The 16,439-nt window shown below is 46.2% G+C and overlaps 1 pseudogene; it reads right to left on the minus strand.

Moving 5' to 3' along the window:
* Positions 1-12,954: 12,954 nt before the first annotated feature.
* On the minus strand, positions 12,955-15,344 carry LOC132215741 (cytoskeleton-associated protein 2-like; annotated as a pseudogene).
* Positions 15,345-16,439: the final 1,095 nt, after the last annotated feature.

Genomic DNA, 16,439 nt, shown 5'->3' on the forward strand with positions numbered 1-16,439 from the left:
ACACTGGCGAGGCTGAATTTGCCTCCTGGAGGCTCGCGAGAAGGTGCATTCATTGCCTGGTCGCACACGCTCTGGTCCTGCCCAGGCGTGGAACTCTCTCCAGAACCCTTCTGCCGTGTGAGTCTGGGTGTTGCTCCAGGCCACGTCTCTTCGAGCTCAGATATCCTCCTTGCTACTGATTCTCTAGTCACTAGTCACCCAGTGTCCTTCCCATCAAACTCTCTTCTGATGAAAGGATTTCAGTGATGGTGAACCTATGACATGCATGTCAGAGGTGACACGTGAACTCATTTTTTTGGTTGATTTTTCTTTGTTAAATGGCATTTAAATATATAAAATAAATATCAAAAATATAAATCTTTCTTATACTATGGTTGCAAATATCAAAAAATTTCTATATGTGACACGGCACCAGAGTTAAGTTAGGGTTTTTCGAAATGCTGACACGCCAAGCTCAAAAGGTTCGCCATCGCTGGATTAGGTCATCAGACGAGTGAGGGCGGGCCAGGCCTCCAGGGATGGGAGAGTGGTTTCTCTTGCCTAAAACAATCGCTTAGTGGTGTAACTGGAAGGTGTGTTCTTGCACATACGGCAATCTCTAGCCATCAATTATTCAAAGGCTACGTGGCTTTGGCCTCCAGCTGTCTTCTCTTCCAGGCAGGGGAGAGAACTTAGAAGGTGGACAATTTGGGTTTGATTGTTTCACATCTGGGACTCAAACCTTAGCTCTCAAATCCCGTTCGGATCCTGAACAGCAGGGCACAGCAGCAGGCCTCCACAGTGGGACAGAGCTCTAACAGACACACAGTCAGGCCAGCAGGCAGATGGGACCGTATTACCTGCCCATCCCCTGACGACCCATTTACACAGGGGCCAAGAACCTCTGGGAACAGGACCTGGACGATGTCAGTAATCAGAGTTTTGACACATAAACAAGGCATGTTTCATGAGCTGAGGGTAAGTCCAACGAGGGCATATCCACAGGTCCACACAAGTAGACCAGCTAACACACATAGGGAGGCACCCATTGTTCTAGGCCCATGGTTCTCAACCTTCCTAATGTCGTGACCCTTTAATACAGTTCCTCATGTTGTGGTGACCCCCAATTTCATTGTTACAAATTGAACATAATTAAAGCATAGTGATTAATCACAAAAACAATATGTAATTATATATGTGTTTTCCCATGGTCTTAGGCGACCCCTGTGAAAAGGTCATTCGACCCCCAAAGGGGTCACGACCCACAGGTTGAGAACCTCTGTTCTAGGCGGTTCACATAAATTAACACCTAACCTTAACAACCTCGTGGGGAAGTGTAGCCCCAGGGCCCCTCCTTTCCTGATTTCAGTCCAGCTGTGATGAGGAGCTTCCTGCTTGGACACAGCCTCTTAGATGTGTGCACGGGGCTTGCCTCTCTCCACTTCAGGGACTACGGGAAGCTGCAGAAGCCAACTCAGCCCTCTAAAGGGCCGGGCAGGTGACCCCCGGCACCAGCACCCCTACTCCAGGCAGCTGTCCAGCAAGGGTGGTTGGGAGCCGTGGATAACTACGTCTGCCCCCTTCCTTCCTTCGGGCTCTGGAACCTCTTGGGAGGTCCCAGACCAGTCAAGGTCCCACTGTAGCAGCAGCGACCTCAATAATGCACCCACGTGATGATGCATCCCCCTTCCCCGCTCATCTTCCTGCCCCTCCCCCCCCCACTCCTGCCTCCTGGGGTCACTTTCCAAATTAATGAGCGGAGCCCAAGTCCTTGTCTCCACTCTGCTCTCCCTAGACCCACACCAAGACAGGCAGACGTCATTATTAGAGGTAGGATTTTACAGGTAACCGGTCCGCCATGCATACTTATTACTGATCAAATGAATCACTGAATGTGAGGTTGGGTGGGAGGAAATAATTTGGACCAAATATGCTCTTTAAGGAGAGCAGAAGAGGGAGGACGTTGCCAGCTGTCTTCTGCCCCTGGGCCTGCGGGTGCCCAGATGAGCCGTGTGGGCCCCAGGCAGACATGGGTGTGGCTCTAAGAATAACTGAACTGGTCCCCACTGAAATCTGAGGCTCTTGGGGGCCCAAGTAACCTTGCTGCCTGTCCCCTGTCACAGAGCATCCGTCCAAGGGGAGCTGATCCCCAGGGCAGAGCTGGGAGCATCAGTGGCCTGAGCCAGCTGCACAGACCTGCTCCGGAAGCCGTTTCTGGGCTCAGGTTCAGAGGATCTCAGGCTTGACAGGCAGCTGTGGCCGCGGGAGGGACCTGTGTCGCAGCAGGTGGGTCTGCCTGGGAGGTGGGCAGGTTGGGGAGATCTCCCGTGCTCCCAAGAGGGACTGACTGCAGAGAGAGCTGGCCCACCGGCGCCCACAGAGGAATGCTGGAATGTCTCAGCTTGGCCAGCAGTCCCGGCACAGGCCTGGACTTGGCAGAGAATGGTGGTAATGCAATGATCACCAAAAACGTGGTGTGATTCAAGCCCACATGCACTGTTCTTGGAGACTCCCAGGAATACTTTGAGATGGGATGCTCGCAAAAGACTGGCGTTGCTATTGACAATTAGTGTGATGGAATTGTCCCCACGAATGGCGAGGCTTAGGACAGTTGGTGACAAGGCTCTAACTTAAATAAATACTCACACGGCGGCACCCATTCATGGAAGTGTGACCACAGCTTCTGAAGAGAGGCTAGGATCTCAGCGTGGCCACCCACTAGGTGTGTGCCAAGGACATGACTATAATACAGTTGCCTTTTTTGTGAACTAACATGAGTTAAGTGCTGGGGATTTGTCATAAGAATTAAATGAGATACTGCATTTAGAGCTCATAGCACATGTGTGTGTTGGGGGGAGGGGGGAAGTATGGCCCGCAAGTTGTATAAGGTCCACGAAATCATTGGGTCTGGCCCTGCCAAGGCATTAGGGGCGAGTTTATTAAATGTTTGACCAAATACAGCGGGGTGATTTTTAAGTTGATAATTCTGTTTGGCCCAGGAATGATGTTAAAAATATCCAAATGGCCCTTGGCAAAGAAAAGGCTCCCCACCCATGGTGCAGAGTAATTGTTCAACACCTGTTGCGGAACACTATCACCATCAGCACCCTGCCCCTCCCCCAGCTTCTCAATTCTCAACTAAGGCTCCACTTGTAAATATTGATCGTTTTATTTGGCCACCCAATATCTGGATCCCCTTTTTATTAAGAAAGTTCCCCCATTTTACCAGCTGGTACAGTTCTACTTCCTGTCCCTGGCTCCCTCCCTCTTCCGCCAGTCTCTTCTGTAGGCAGTGAAATGAGGCAGACTTGGGTCCCCCACATGGGACCAATACTACCTATTTTGCAAAGCTGCTGATGGGATAACCAGGCTAGTATTCTAAAAGAAACCCCATAAATGTTGGTCCTTTTCTTCTCTTGACTCTGACCCGAGCAGCCCGGCAGCTTAAGGCTCACAGTATTGAAGTCCATGTCTGGAAGGGTCGGCATAGTCGGTAAGAGAGAGAGGAGAGAGGGGCGGGTGGACCGGTGAGGATGCTAGCGGGGAGAATTGATTGAGCTGTTTTACAGCAGAGGATGCTGCTCCCAGGCTTGGAGGAGTGGTCTCTGGACCACACCTGTCATAAAGCATCAGGAAACATCTATCCACATCAAAGAAGTCAGAGCCTTGGTCTCCGAGTGTTTAAATCCTAACCACAGTCAATACTGGGCTCTGAATGTTGCAGCAGCTCTTCATCCAGAGGCTCCTGGGGGGACCACCAATCAAACAGGTTGCTAGCGAACTCCTGCAGACGGGCCACCCGGGCCCACGCCTCAAGGAGTCCAGTTGCATTCTGGTTGTCAAGGGCCGACACTACACACCCATTAGTGACATCCCCATTTCTTTGGTGATTTTGAATAACAAGGTGACAGAGCCGTGTGACTTCATGTACAAGTAGGACTGCAATCCCACCTTCTTAGGTCAGAGTCCCTAGAAGCAGATCCTGGCAGCCCCCTGGATGTGCCCGTACCCTCAATAATGCTTTGTCTTTCTAATATGCTGTTGATGATGGTTTGGGTACACTCTTATCCCATCTAAATCCTACAAAATCATTCTGTAAAGTGGGTGGAGCTACATGTTTTTTCTCATTTCAAAAAGTAGAAAACTAGACTCGGAAAGATAAGTGACCTCCAGCTAGTCACTCTCAGGGCTGGGACTCCAGCCCATCTCGGTCAAGACTCCAAGACCAGGTCTCTCTGGTCTCTCTTCTCATAGTCAGGCAGGGGTCCTCAAACTTTTTAAACAGGGGGCCAGTTCACTGTCCCTCAGACCTTTGGAGGGCCGGACTATAGTTTAAAAAAAACTAGTCGGCTGCTGAGCAACAGGCAGCGGCGGCAAAAACACCCGGCGGGCCGGATAAATGTTTTCGGCGGGCCGCATGTGGCCCTCGGGCCGCAGTTTGAGGACCCCTGGTTTAAAGTTTCCAACTGTTGGGTCTCCCCTCCCTCTGAACCCCTACACACTTTGGCTTCTCTAACTGGCCTCCTGCACACAGAGTTATTAGCTTTCAGCCCATCAGCTTATTAGTCCCACCACCTAGACTGACTCTCATCTTGCTTGCCTGTGTAGTGCCAGTGTCTAGTATAATCCTGCTTCCCAAGTGAACTCCACTGACGGAAGCAATGGTAGATGCAGCTAGAGAGTGAGCAAGAACAGCCATGCGTGGCCTCGAATGCCAGGAACAGGAAAGTATACTTAATCCCATAGACTGGAGATGCACCAAAGGCCTTGACAGGGCTGCAGCACCATCAGATTTGCATAACAGAAATTGTTTGGGTCTGTCAGGAAGGTGGCAAAGAGGAGTCTCCCATCGCTGTTTTAAAAGATGACAACACCTTAAACATGAACGAGTTTTTGCTGATGACACTATTACTGTAGGCGATCTCAGAAAGGGGAAGCGGGCTAGCCACAGAATTCTCTACCTGGAATTTAAGACGATCCACGAATGATCACTTCCTCAGTTGATGTACCCCTGCTTCCTGTTTTGTACTCGTCATTTCAAGCTACTTTACAATTCCTGAAAAGGTCATGCTAATTCCGGATACTACACTTTGCCCATGCCAGTTGTCTCTACCTGCAATACCTCCCATTCTCATCGCCTTGAGAAATTCCTATCCAGTGTTAGTATCTAGGGCACTCTACCTCCCTCTCTGCCACTTCTCCTGCTCCTAAAGGAATGCTGCTGAGGGCGGGTTCGCTTTGAGGACATTTCCTGGGACATTGGGAGCTTTGGGTGTAACCAAGAAAGGCCAAAGCTCAAAGCCTTCCAGAAGCAAGGTAGCTGGATTGCCCCGCAGCTCTGTCAGTCCAGAATTTAATTGAAGATTGCTCAGCACAGAAAAATACAATAATAATAAAATAAAACAAGTGGAGGCTTGAGGAAGTTTCCCTAGAAGTTAGACTGTGAAGACAGATACCCAGGAAACTCATGTCCCCACAGTCCTTATCCTCTCAGAGGGGACTGTGTGTTTTCTAAAGAGGCAGACAAAAGGAGATGAGACCAAGTTACACACCCATCAGCAGTATGTGAGAGTGCCAGTGGCTTTATATCCTCACCAACACTTGGTATTTTCTGAGGGGGGTTGTTTTTGTTTGCATGCTCCTTATACGTCTCCTCACTTCTAGCCCTTCATCTCTGAACCACTCATGAACTGGGTGTCTTGCAGGAATTCTGGGAACTACAGCTATTTCCATCTTGTTACATGTTAGTGATGGGTTGGCATCTCAGTACTCTTTGTAGACGGGCATTCTGGCCCAAGGTGCCCAATGGGCCACTCCCTCCTTACCTAGCTCTAGAAAACAAACTCAGAGATGTAGCCAGATTATATTCCCACTGGACTAGCTCTAATTCCCTCTTATTCTCTGTCTCTCTCCAGAAAGCTCACCGGTGCAAGTGAGAGCAGGTTATCATAGAAATTACCTCAAATCTGCCCTACTTTTTTTTTTTTTAATAAAGCATTTACAAGCTTCAGTCCCTTAATAATTACTAGTATCAAACTTCTTGGTATGCCTCACTGACACCACTGGTTTGCCAACCATCTGTGTGATCCCGAACAATTTCCTTCTTATAGTACCACATTCAGATCTGGGCAACTAAGTGGAGCCCCTGCTCCAATCCCCATGTCCTAGGAATCCACCCCACCCCCACACCACACCCTTATTTTGGAATGCCTTCCTTAGGGCGTCACTAAGAACACTTGGGTACTTGGGAACAGCCAGGGCCAGAACTACTATTTGAGTGGGGCATTTGAGCATGAACTGGGATCCAATGTGGACTCCCATCCCCATTTCTCCCTTTGGAACACTCTCTGACCCTCTGTCCCATGGGTACAATTGACATGATGCCCTGAGGAGCTCCAGGTCTTATGCTTATGGGGTTGTCCTAAGGCCACCTGCTGAGCAGATGGCATCCACTGGCTGACATGTATTGTTTTTAATGGATCACCCAAAGTTTGGCTGCCAGATGGTGCCGATATGCTGATTTTAGGTGATTCTCTCTCACATCAGACAAAGGATGAGCTCAGGGCTCTGGATTTCCAACAATTCACCATCAATTCTTGGCCTTGGCCTTGTCCATCGACTCCTGAGTCGGCACTCACCCAACCATGGTCTGAACACAGTGCCATCTCCAGTCTATAGCTCCTGAGGGCATCCGGGATATTTTATTCTGGGCACCCAGGGCAGTCACCCCACCCCTCTGCAGAACCTACTTCCTGTCAGGCAGCCCTCTGGAGTTGGCTGCACCAATCTTCTCCAAGAGTTTTCAAAACTGTTACTCGACAAAGCCAATTGGCCTGTTGGATCACTGTCCTTCTTTGCATTAATGTAGTGACACCATATTCTCTCAGGTCAGTACTAAGGCACGCTGGACAGAGATGGCAATTCCTTCTGCTGATGGGCCTTAGGCTGTCCACTGGTGTGGAGGCAGGAATGCAACCAACGTTGAAAGCGATCACAGTTTCAAAATGCAGTGATTACAATCTAAAGAGTTCAAGAGATCATATGGTTAGAAGACATGTTGCTCTACCTTTACACTATAAAGTTCTAAACAGTAATTTTAATATGACCAGAAAATGACGTATCATTGTTTTTCAGCATATTCTGGGTAAGACTTGCATTTGTAGTTGTGATGTTGAGTTTTATGTGCCATCTTGACTACACTATAGTCCTCCCATTATTCAATCAAATACTAATTTAGGTAGGTGTGATTACCATCTATGATCAGTTGATTTTATGTAAAGGAGATTATGAGTGATGATAAAGCCAGCACCAAATAGATGGCCTTAGGGTACTGCAGAGGCAAGAAGATCTGTTTTTTTCAATACAAAGAGGTTCCGCCCATGAGTGTTGCTACCTTTTTCTTATATTAGGAGATGTGATTTCCCCCAGGAATGGTGCATTTCACAACAAAGAACAGGAAGAGATGATTCTTGGACCCAAAAGGGGAGAGACAGCACCTGGATTCCATGAAGAATCTTTATGTGCACTGACAGGACAATAAGTATATAGTGCCATTTCTCTACCCATCATTCTACATCTTCAGTGATAAGTCACTATGTCTTACATGGGCCCATGAATTTTCTAATAGAAATATTTATATAGACAGGGACCCTTCAAAAAGATGCTTTGCCAGGGCTCACACACCCTAAGGGTGATCGTGTCTTCCCCTTCTGCACCTGTTTTCCATTGGTAATGAAGCTTTTGTCTGGTTCTTCAGAGTTCCTTCTGGCTCTAATATTCTGATATTTTTCCCAAGAAACTGAAAGAGCCTTTCATCTAGAACAGTGATGGCGAACCTATGACACACGTGTCAGAGGTGACACACGAACTCATTTTTTTGGGTTGATTTTTCTTTGTTAAATGGCATTTAAATATATAAAATAAATATCAAAAATATAAGTCTTTGTTTTACTATGGTTGCAAATATCAAAACATTTCTATATGTGACACGGCACCGGAGTTAAGTTAGGGTTTTTCAAAATGCTGACACGCCGGGCTCAAAAGGTTCGCCATCACTGATCTAGAACAGCTTTCAGCCCGGGGAATGTGGTTGTGTGTGTTTTTTTAAATTTGGCTTAAAAGAAATTCTCCTTCACTTGTCCACTCAGAGCCTCTTGTTCCATTCAGAGAGAAGACTTCACAGCTCCATTCCCAGACCCAGCGCATCCTCCTTAGGACATCTCCCACCTGGACCTTCACAGCAGATAAACAACTCAGGCCAAGTGGGAGATGGGTTCCAGCACTGAGCTCACATCTGCACGTCTTCATGTAGCAACACTCAACCAGGAAGGCTTGCAAGCAAATTCTGTCTGGTCCTTCTCTGCTGGCGGACACAGTCCCGTTGCCTAAACCTGACCTGCATGCTCTTCCACGCATGATGCTGTGACTCCTGTCTAGCACACACACTTGCGCATGGATGAGAATGCAGGGAGAGGAATACTGACCGGACATCTGAATGAGCAGTCCTAAAATCGTAGCCTTGGTCCCTCATGGACCGAGGTTTGGCCAACAATGTTATTAAAGATGTGAATACTGATGCTTTTCAATGGGACGTGCACTCCCCGGTGCCATTATCGCACTCCTCCTAACCTCCTTCCCTCGCCTCGCCCAGCTCCCTATCCACCACAGCTGCGCTCGCATTTACACACCCTACCAGGCCAGCAAAGCATTGGAGTTTGTGAACATCAATTTCTTGTGCCTATCGGAGAACAGAAATAATAAGAGCGTTTCCTATCCTTTCCCATGTCACCGCCGCTCTCCCAGGAGATATTGCACAGGCAGTGAGGGCTCTGAGAAGCTTGTCCTTCCTACCGTGGATTAATTGTATCCCGATGTAACACGGGAAGAACGGGGCTTGGAGTGAATAGACTTGGCCCCAGATGCCAGCTCCATCCCTGGCTGCTTTATCCAGAGCCTCCAATTCTTCATTTACTTTCAAGATTTTGCGGTGATCAGCAAAAGCGCCTGGCACAGGGGAGCACACAGCGGGAGCTCAATAAATGCTAATTCCTTCTCTCATCCTGGTGCAGACTCAGCCTAAACCGCTCTCCAATTTCTTCTCCGGGGAAAAGATCTCCTGGGCCCACCCAGGCTGGGCTGTGGTGTGCAGCGCCTCATTAAGAGATGTGAAGAGCCTGGAAATCGAAGTGCCATAGAGGACACGGAGTGGGGCTGCCTGTTTTGTTTCTTTTGCAATCCCACATGACCGTGGGGGACAGCACCGTGAACAGGGCAACTGTGCCAGCAGCACAGGTCAAATGCCACTGCCCTTCCAAAAATGCCCCCACCCATTTTGGCAGCCATTTTTTTTCTAATCAAGGCAAAGATTTCTCAAAAAAAAAAAAAAAATCACACAGCAAAGAAAGCCAAAGGAATGTTGGTGCCTGTCCCTAGAAGCCACATATATCTATTTTTGGTTCCCAGTAAAGCCCAGCACACTGTAATTAGCATAATAACATGCTCTCTGCCATAAGGACACATGACACAGTTGACCCCGGGTCCCCATCTGGGCATAGGACGTGTGCTGTGGGTTGTTTTGTCAGCTGTGGACCTGGATTCTTGGTTGGTACTCTCTCATTTGTTTGGTCTGCAACCAGGCATTTGCAGGAAAGAGGGGAAAGATGGGTGTGGGGTCAACCAGACCTCCGAGGAAAGAATACTGGGTAGACTGGAGTCTGGGGGCCTCATGGGTAAGAGGAGCATCCATGGATAAGAGGGGTCACTTCTGTAAAGGCCAACTGGCCCCTGACCCCTTTGAGAGTCAAACCCTTTACGTTGGCCTTTTCACCGGAGGCTGGTGGACTCAGTGCAGGCTTCCTGCCCAGCCACTTCCTAGTCTTGGGAGCTGGCTTGTCCTTGGGGTTACCCTCCATCCAGTACACTCTAAAGTACAGCCTCCTGATGAAGTGTCAAATATATACTCCCAGGCCCGCCTCCTCAAACACAGTAAAACCCAATTACCCACCGGTAGGCATCCACAGAATGCTCAACAGGAATGAAAAATGAAGGAAAAAGCGTCAGGTAAGCTCAGGTGTAAAGCTTCCTGAATACCCTCCCTTACAGATAGCACTGTCCAGCCACCTGAACCTTCCCTGCTTCCCCCAGCCGTCTTGATTGTCTCTCTGGTTCCAGTCTGCTTCTTTCCCACCTGGACTGGGTTTTTCCTATCACGTGACCCAAGCTTTCCAATATTGCATTTAAATGTTCCAACTCTTTTGGTCCCTGCCTACCCATGAGTCATGAGTCTCTAAGCCTCAGTGTCATTCTGCTGGTTCTGGGGAAAGTACAAAGAAATCTCTTACCAAACCTCATTGTCCTCAGTTGTAAAATGCAGAAGATCTCGTAGCCCCCCTTCAGTTCAGAAATTCTAATCCTAAAAATGGCTAGTTCAGCTGTGAGCAGCCTACCAACACTGGATATACTTGTATGTGGTATTTGTGTGTGTTGTATATAGACATGTAGAGGCAGGTAAAGCCATCATAACCTACAATGTTAAGAGATGTGAAGAGCCTGGAAATCGAAGACCTTAGTCATACACCATGTAGCATTTGATCTTTATCATAAATTTGAGGCAGTCAGGGCAGGTGTGTGGCTACTCACATCCAGACCATCTGCTATTAGGTCAGGGCTGCCTTGGTGACCCAACGCTGCATTCCTGGCAAGCAGAGGTACTGGGGGTGTACGTGCCTCAGAGAGAACAGATAGGTGGGAACTCCCCTAGGTTCTCGGAGCTGGTGGTATCAGGCAGCAGTTAAGAGCTTGGGCTCTGCATTGGACTGATCTGGATTTGAGTCCTGGCCCTCCCATTCAGTGGCTGTACACTCTTGCGCAAGTTACCTAACTTCTCTGAGCCTCAGCTTTATCTTCTGTAATATGAGGGAATTAATAATATATACATTCTAATGAAGTTATGAGGATTAAAGGACTTAGTCCATGGAAGGCTTAGCATAGATATAGTACACTAAGTAATATTATTATTCATCTTGATACTAACACGCACTGATCCCCAAAGTGTATGTGGCTGCATACGTTTAGAATTGTTTTAAGTTTTGAAACCCACTAGTAATACACCATTCCTAATGAAAAGCATAAACCTGAGGTGAGGTCAGATGAGCAAGTTCAGAAAAGACACTTGAGAAAGCTGATGGAAGGCAAGGCACCTCTTGTAAAATTCTGTGGTCTTCCAGATTGTAGTAATGCCCGTGATTCAGGCATAGCTAACACAGAGCAAATCGTATGTCCATAAACAGAGCTGCCCACAAGGAATGGCTCACATGTCCCTTTAAAGGAGCACCGACCTCATAAAGACTATATGTAAGCATGAACACTAGCCAGAACCTTGGCTTTCGACACACGACACATTTCCTGCAAGGAGCCTGCTCTAACCACTTAAGGATCCAGCTGGAAAGGTCATTAGGGGAAGTGGGGTCTGCAGCCAGGTCAATCCAAGTAACCTTCATGCTGAGAGCTCCGCTCTTTTGCAGGCAGAAGGTTTGGGATGAGTCTGCTTCCACATCCGAGATAACCAGTGCCTGCGCATGGTTCCTGGGGAAAATGTCTCCCAAGCTCAGAGTGAATGAAGCATTTGTGCCCTCATGAGGGGTTAAGTAGTAGGTTCCCAAGTCCAAATACAATGGACTCTACTTCTCCAATGCCCACAGAAGGGTCTCACTCCATTGTGTTTGCTTGCTAAGTGCATCTCCTGGAGCTCCTGGGAGCCTTCTCTCAGCGACATCTGGGTTTTCCAAACCTGTTTCATCTTTTAGAGAGAAGTGGGAGGGTGGAGGCTTACGTATCTCAGGAGGGGAAATCTACAGAGAGAGGGGATGGACCCAAGTGAAGAACTCTGGCCAAGTCTGGGGAGCCCTGAGTTTTGGCTCTGTCTCTGGCCTGAGTGATCTTCGTGTCTGTGGCCTGGGTTTTCAAGCAAGACTGACCGTCCACTGTGGATGTGCTCTGGGGCAGTGCCAGCTTCCAAGGTGGGAAGGGAAGTTGACCCGGCAGCCCTTCATGCTCTCAGGCTCCGCTGCCCTTTCTTTCTCTGGCCTAATCTATAAAGCAGGAGCCTGGGCAGGCCTCTCCGGGCCATGCCTTCTCAACATCAATGGCATTGTCCCTAAGAGGGTAAACATCGGCTCATAGGGAGGAGTCTGTGCGTGAAAAATTCTGACACTTTTTATGTACATATCTATTAAATACAGTGCATAAATACATATGCAATATAGATATGCAGTGTGTAACATAAATGTTAATGCCACACGCAGCCTATCTCATTATTTGGGGTTCCACAGAGGGTGAGTCAGAGAGGTTCTCCCTGTTTGGAAAGCTCTTGAGACCAAGGGGTCACCAGACACCCTCTTTCTCCAGCCAAGCTCTGGCCTTAAGCAAAAGCCTCTACTCACTTTTTTAAAGACTGTGCCTGTATCATGGAATGCCCTGACTTTCAGCCCTGGTGAGAAGTGGGATCTGCCCATGGCACACACACATACACCCTCTCCACCTGCTTCCACCCAGTAGAAGCTATTCACCATCAGACAAATGAGCCACTTTCAGACAAGGAGTTAACTCTGGGAAGACACAGTAAGCACCTGCACCTTTAGCCCGGGTCTCTGCTGAGCAGAACTATGACATGTCTAACCATTTCTTAGTGGGGTCTTACATTTAGGGTAACCCAATGGTTTTGTTATCCAAACAAGGACACTTCTGACAGGGTGCTATTAATACCCACATCTGGAGCCCAGGAGTCCCTGGGACTACCCCAGGTAAACTAGTATGTGTGCTCATCATACTTAAGTATGTCTGTGAAGGAAAGTCAACGAAGATCTCATCATGCGCCAGGACAAGGGCAGACGACCCAGGTAGGCCACTCATGAGGTCAGTTTTGTTTGTCACATTGACCTGGGAACATTCTTCTTCTTCTTCTTCTTTTTTTTTCTTATCATAGCTTTATTTCTCTTCTGTTGTGTCAGTCTCCAAATACATCCGGCACAGTGCTGCATTAGGGCAGCATATAAAAGCATCAGTTTCATCCCCCAACTCTGTTAACTGTTCCAGTGAAGACACACAAGGATAATGGTCTTTTAACATATCGGGCAATTTAGAAGTCTTGTCTTGAAGTCGCTGAGAACGTCTAACTAGTGTTAGAAACTTGAGCTCTTTAAATGTAGAATTTATTTCGTCAAATTGCATTTTCTTTTTTACACTTTGCAAATATGGTGTAGTAGACACATGATATTTAATTAAGCAACCCTCCCTAGTTTCTGTGTTGGGGGTTTTAACATCATTGGTTGGATCTTTTGTTTTGTGTCTTTTTTACAATCTTGAAATACCACACTTCTATGATGTTGATTTTCCATTTCAGGTTTTCCTGACTCTCGATTAACACCCATATCTTCAATGTTGACTTCTTGGATTTTTTCCTTCGTTGCACAAGCCTCCTCAAGATTTTCTCCAAATTTAACTTTTTCTTGACTCTTCATTGTTAGAATATCTGCAATTGCATGTCGCATTTCTTCAATAGGCTGAGCTCCTGCCAGAATGGCCTTCTCAAAGATTGAGATAATATTTTCTTTTTTTACTTTTTTTTTTTTAATTGCTTAAAGTATTACAAAGGGTATTACATATGTATCCATTTTATCCCCCCGCCCTAGACAGTCCCCTAGCCTCCCCTATCACCCAGTGTCTTATGTCCATTGGTTATGCTTATATGCATGCATACAAGTCCTTTAGTTGATCTCTTACCCCCCTACCTCCTGCCCCCCAACCCTCCCCGGCCTTCCCGCTGCAGTTTGACAATCTGTTTGAGGCAGCTCTGCCTCTGTATCTATTATTGTTCAAAAGTTTATAATGGTCTCTATTGTCCATGAATGAGTGAGATCATGTGGTATTTTTCCTTTATTGACTGGCTTATTTCACTTAGCATAATGCTCTCCAGTTCCATCCATGATGAGATAATATTTTCAATAGAACTTGTGAGTGGTTCGACACGTGCAAGGTGTATCCAATACTTAAGAAGTTTTTTGGCATCTGGAATATTTTTAATCAGGTCATTCAGTGTGTTTAATACTTCTTCTTTGGGGCATCCCTCATTAATCAGGTTTAGGCATTCAGAAAAAGTCTTGTTTACTTTTTCAGTAAATAATCATTGTTCATCTTCTTCTGCCAGGGTAGTCCAAAATGACCCAACTGGTTTTTCATTCTGTTCTTCAGGTTCAGGCTGGGTTATTACTGAGCTAGGAGGCCTTTTCAATATTTTTCCTTTGCTAGCTCTCCACTCACTCAGATGAGCTTTTCTTTCTTCTATGGTTTCTTTAGGCTGAGCCCTTCTATTGTTGATAGTTGCTTTTGCTATAGTATGCCTGCACTGCTCAATGGTTTTTGACTTTTCTATCTGTTTGATATTAGAAGATGAAGCAGGCCTGGCTATCATTTCAGATGTGATGCCTCTTGATACTATATTATTTCTTTTTACTTCCTGAGAAGAAATGGTTTTGACACTAGATAAAACTCTATTTAATTGTAGTAATTCTTTCTCATGAGACCCTTTCCGTATGTAACATTGGCAATGCCTTATTTCAGGGAGTCCTGGGTATTATGAGTATTACTGTGGTGACTTCTAATAGGAGGACGTAAAAGTTGTTCATTCTGAGATGTAGCCCTCACAAATTTAGTCGTAGTCATCATTTTTGAGGCTCTGTGACTTTTTGCTATTACACTGCTGGTGTTGATAGGCTGAGGTTTTGTGGCCTTAGAGATAGGAGCTGAAAGTTTCTTTGTTATTGCAGAATGCTCATCTTTGACTTGTACAGGTTTTCTAAATGAATGAGCCTTAGATTGAACAATTTCGCCACGATAAGATCCAAGCACAGGTTTCTTGAGCACGTTAGCATCTTGCTTTGGCTTTTCTGTAGTCACTTGTTCCTTTTTATTATTGTTTTTAATGTGAAACGCTTGGCTTAATGTCATACGTTGACCTTGGTGATCATTTGTAATTGGTAACAACTGCAGAGTTTGATTATTATTCTCCAAGTTATATGTATCAGTGGCTGTAGTTGAATTGGTTGATTCATTAGAAGGTTTTAATGGAGTACAATTTTTTCCCATTGTTACATTATTTTTGCTCCTTGTAGGTCTATGGACATTTTCTTTATCAGCCATTTTTGTCTTAAGTTTCAGAACTTTTGTCTCTTCTTGGACCAGACCCTCAGATGTCATCATTCCCTCGCTTCTACTACTCTGAAGGCGAGCTGGGCCCTCTGACTCGGGGGAAGCTGCAGGTCGCCTGGAACCACTGGGGAGCTCATCGCAGGGCGAGGCAGGAGGATGCGTCTCCTCGACCTGGGGCCATTCTTGACATTGAGTTAATGGGGACCGAGAATGCTAAGTGTCCTGCAATGTACAAAATAGCCCCAGAAAACAAGGAGTTGTCTGGCCCCAAATGCCAGCTACTACTGAGAAATATTGATTTATATGGTAGCATGATGGTCATTGTAAATCATATAAAACTCAGGATGACAATCTTAAATGCCTCCAGGGCCAGTCAGGGATTGAAGGATATATGCCCCTTCCTAAGACATTCAAATTCAAGTCTTTAAAAGACACTCTCAAACAAGATCACCTATGCCCTGAATTTGGCTTTTGGTCTCCAGCCTGTGACCTTTTAATAAACGTTTACTGGTCGAGAAAGATGCTTATCATATAGTATGGGAAAACAAAAGGCTGCTAACCCATACGATCTCATTTTGCATATGTACATATATGTATATAGATAAGTATATGCACACAAGTATTATCTCTTCATGTATACACATACATATAAATGGAAAGTGATATATTCCTGTGTGTATGCATACATATATATGTATGTGTGTGTATGTATATATATATGTATGTATATATGTGTATATATATACATACATATATATATAAAATCAGTGCATATATATGTATGCACATACAAAAATTCCGGAAGAATATGGAATGATATAGGGCAGCGGTTCTCAACCTGTGGGTCGCAACCCCTTTGGCGGTTGAACGACCCTTTCACAGGGGTTGCCTAAGACCATCCTGCATATCAGATATTTACATTATGATTCATAACAGTAGCAACATTACAGTTATGAAGTAGCAACGAAAATCATTTTATGGTTGGGTCACAACATGAGGAACTGTATTTAAAGGGCCAGAAGGTTCAGAACCACTGATACAGGGGATGACAAAAAGAATAGACAACCCAAAGCTTCAGTGTTTTCCCTTTAAAGTTTTCTAGAGCTATGGAGAAATATGCTGCTTTGAGCAGATATTGGCAACGGCTTAGGATGGAGGCCTCCTGGGAATAGTCTATGAAAAGAAACAGCAGCCACAACTGTAGGGTCTGTGCCTGTGATTGTCATCACATCCCAAATGATGTCTCCTAACCCTCA

Source organism: Myotis daubentonii, chromosome 14, assembly GCF_963259705.1.
Source record: "Myotis daubentonii chromosome 14, mMyoDau2.1, whole genome shotgun sequence".
Lineage (NCBI taxonomy): Eukaryota > Metazoa > Chordata > Mammalia > Chiroptera > Vespertilionidae > Myotis > Myotis daubentonii.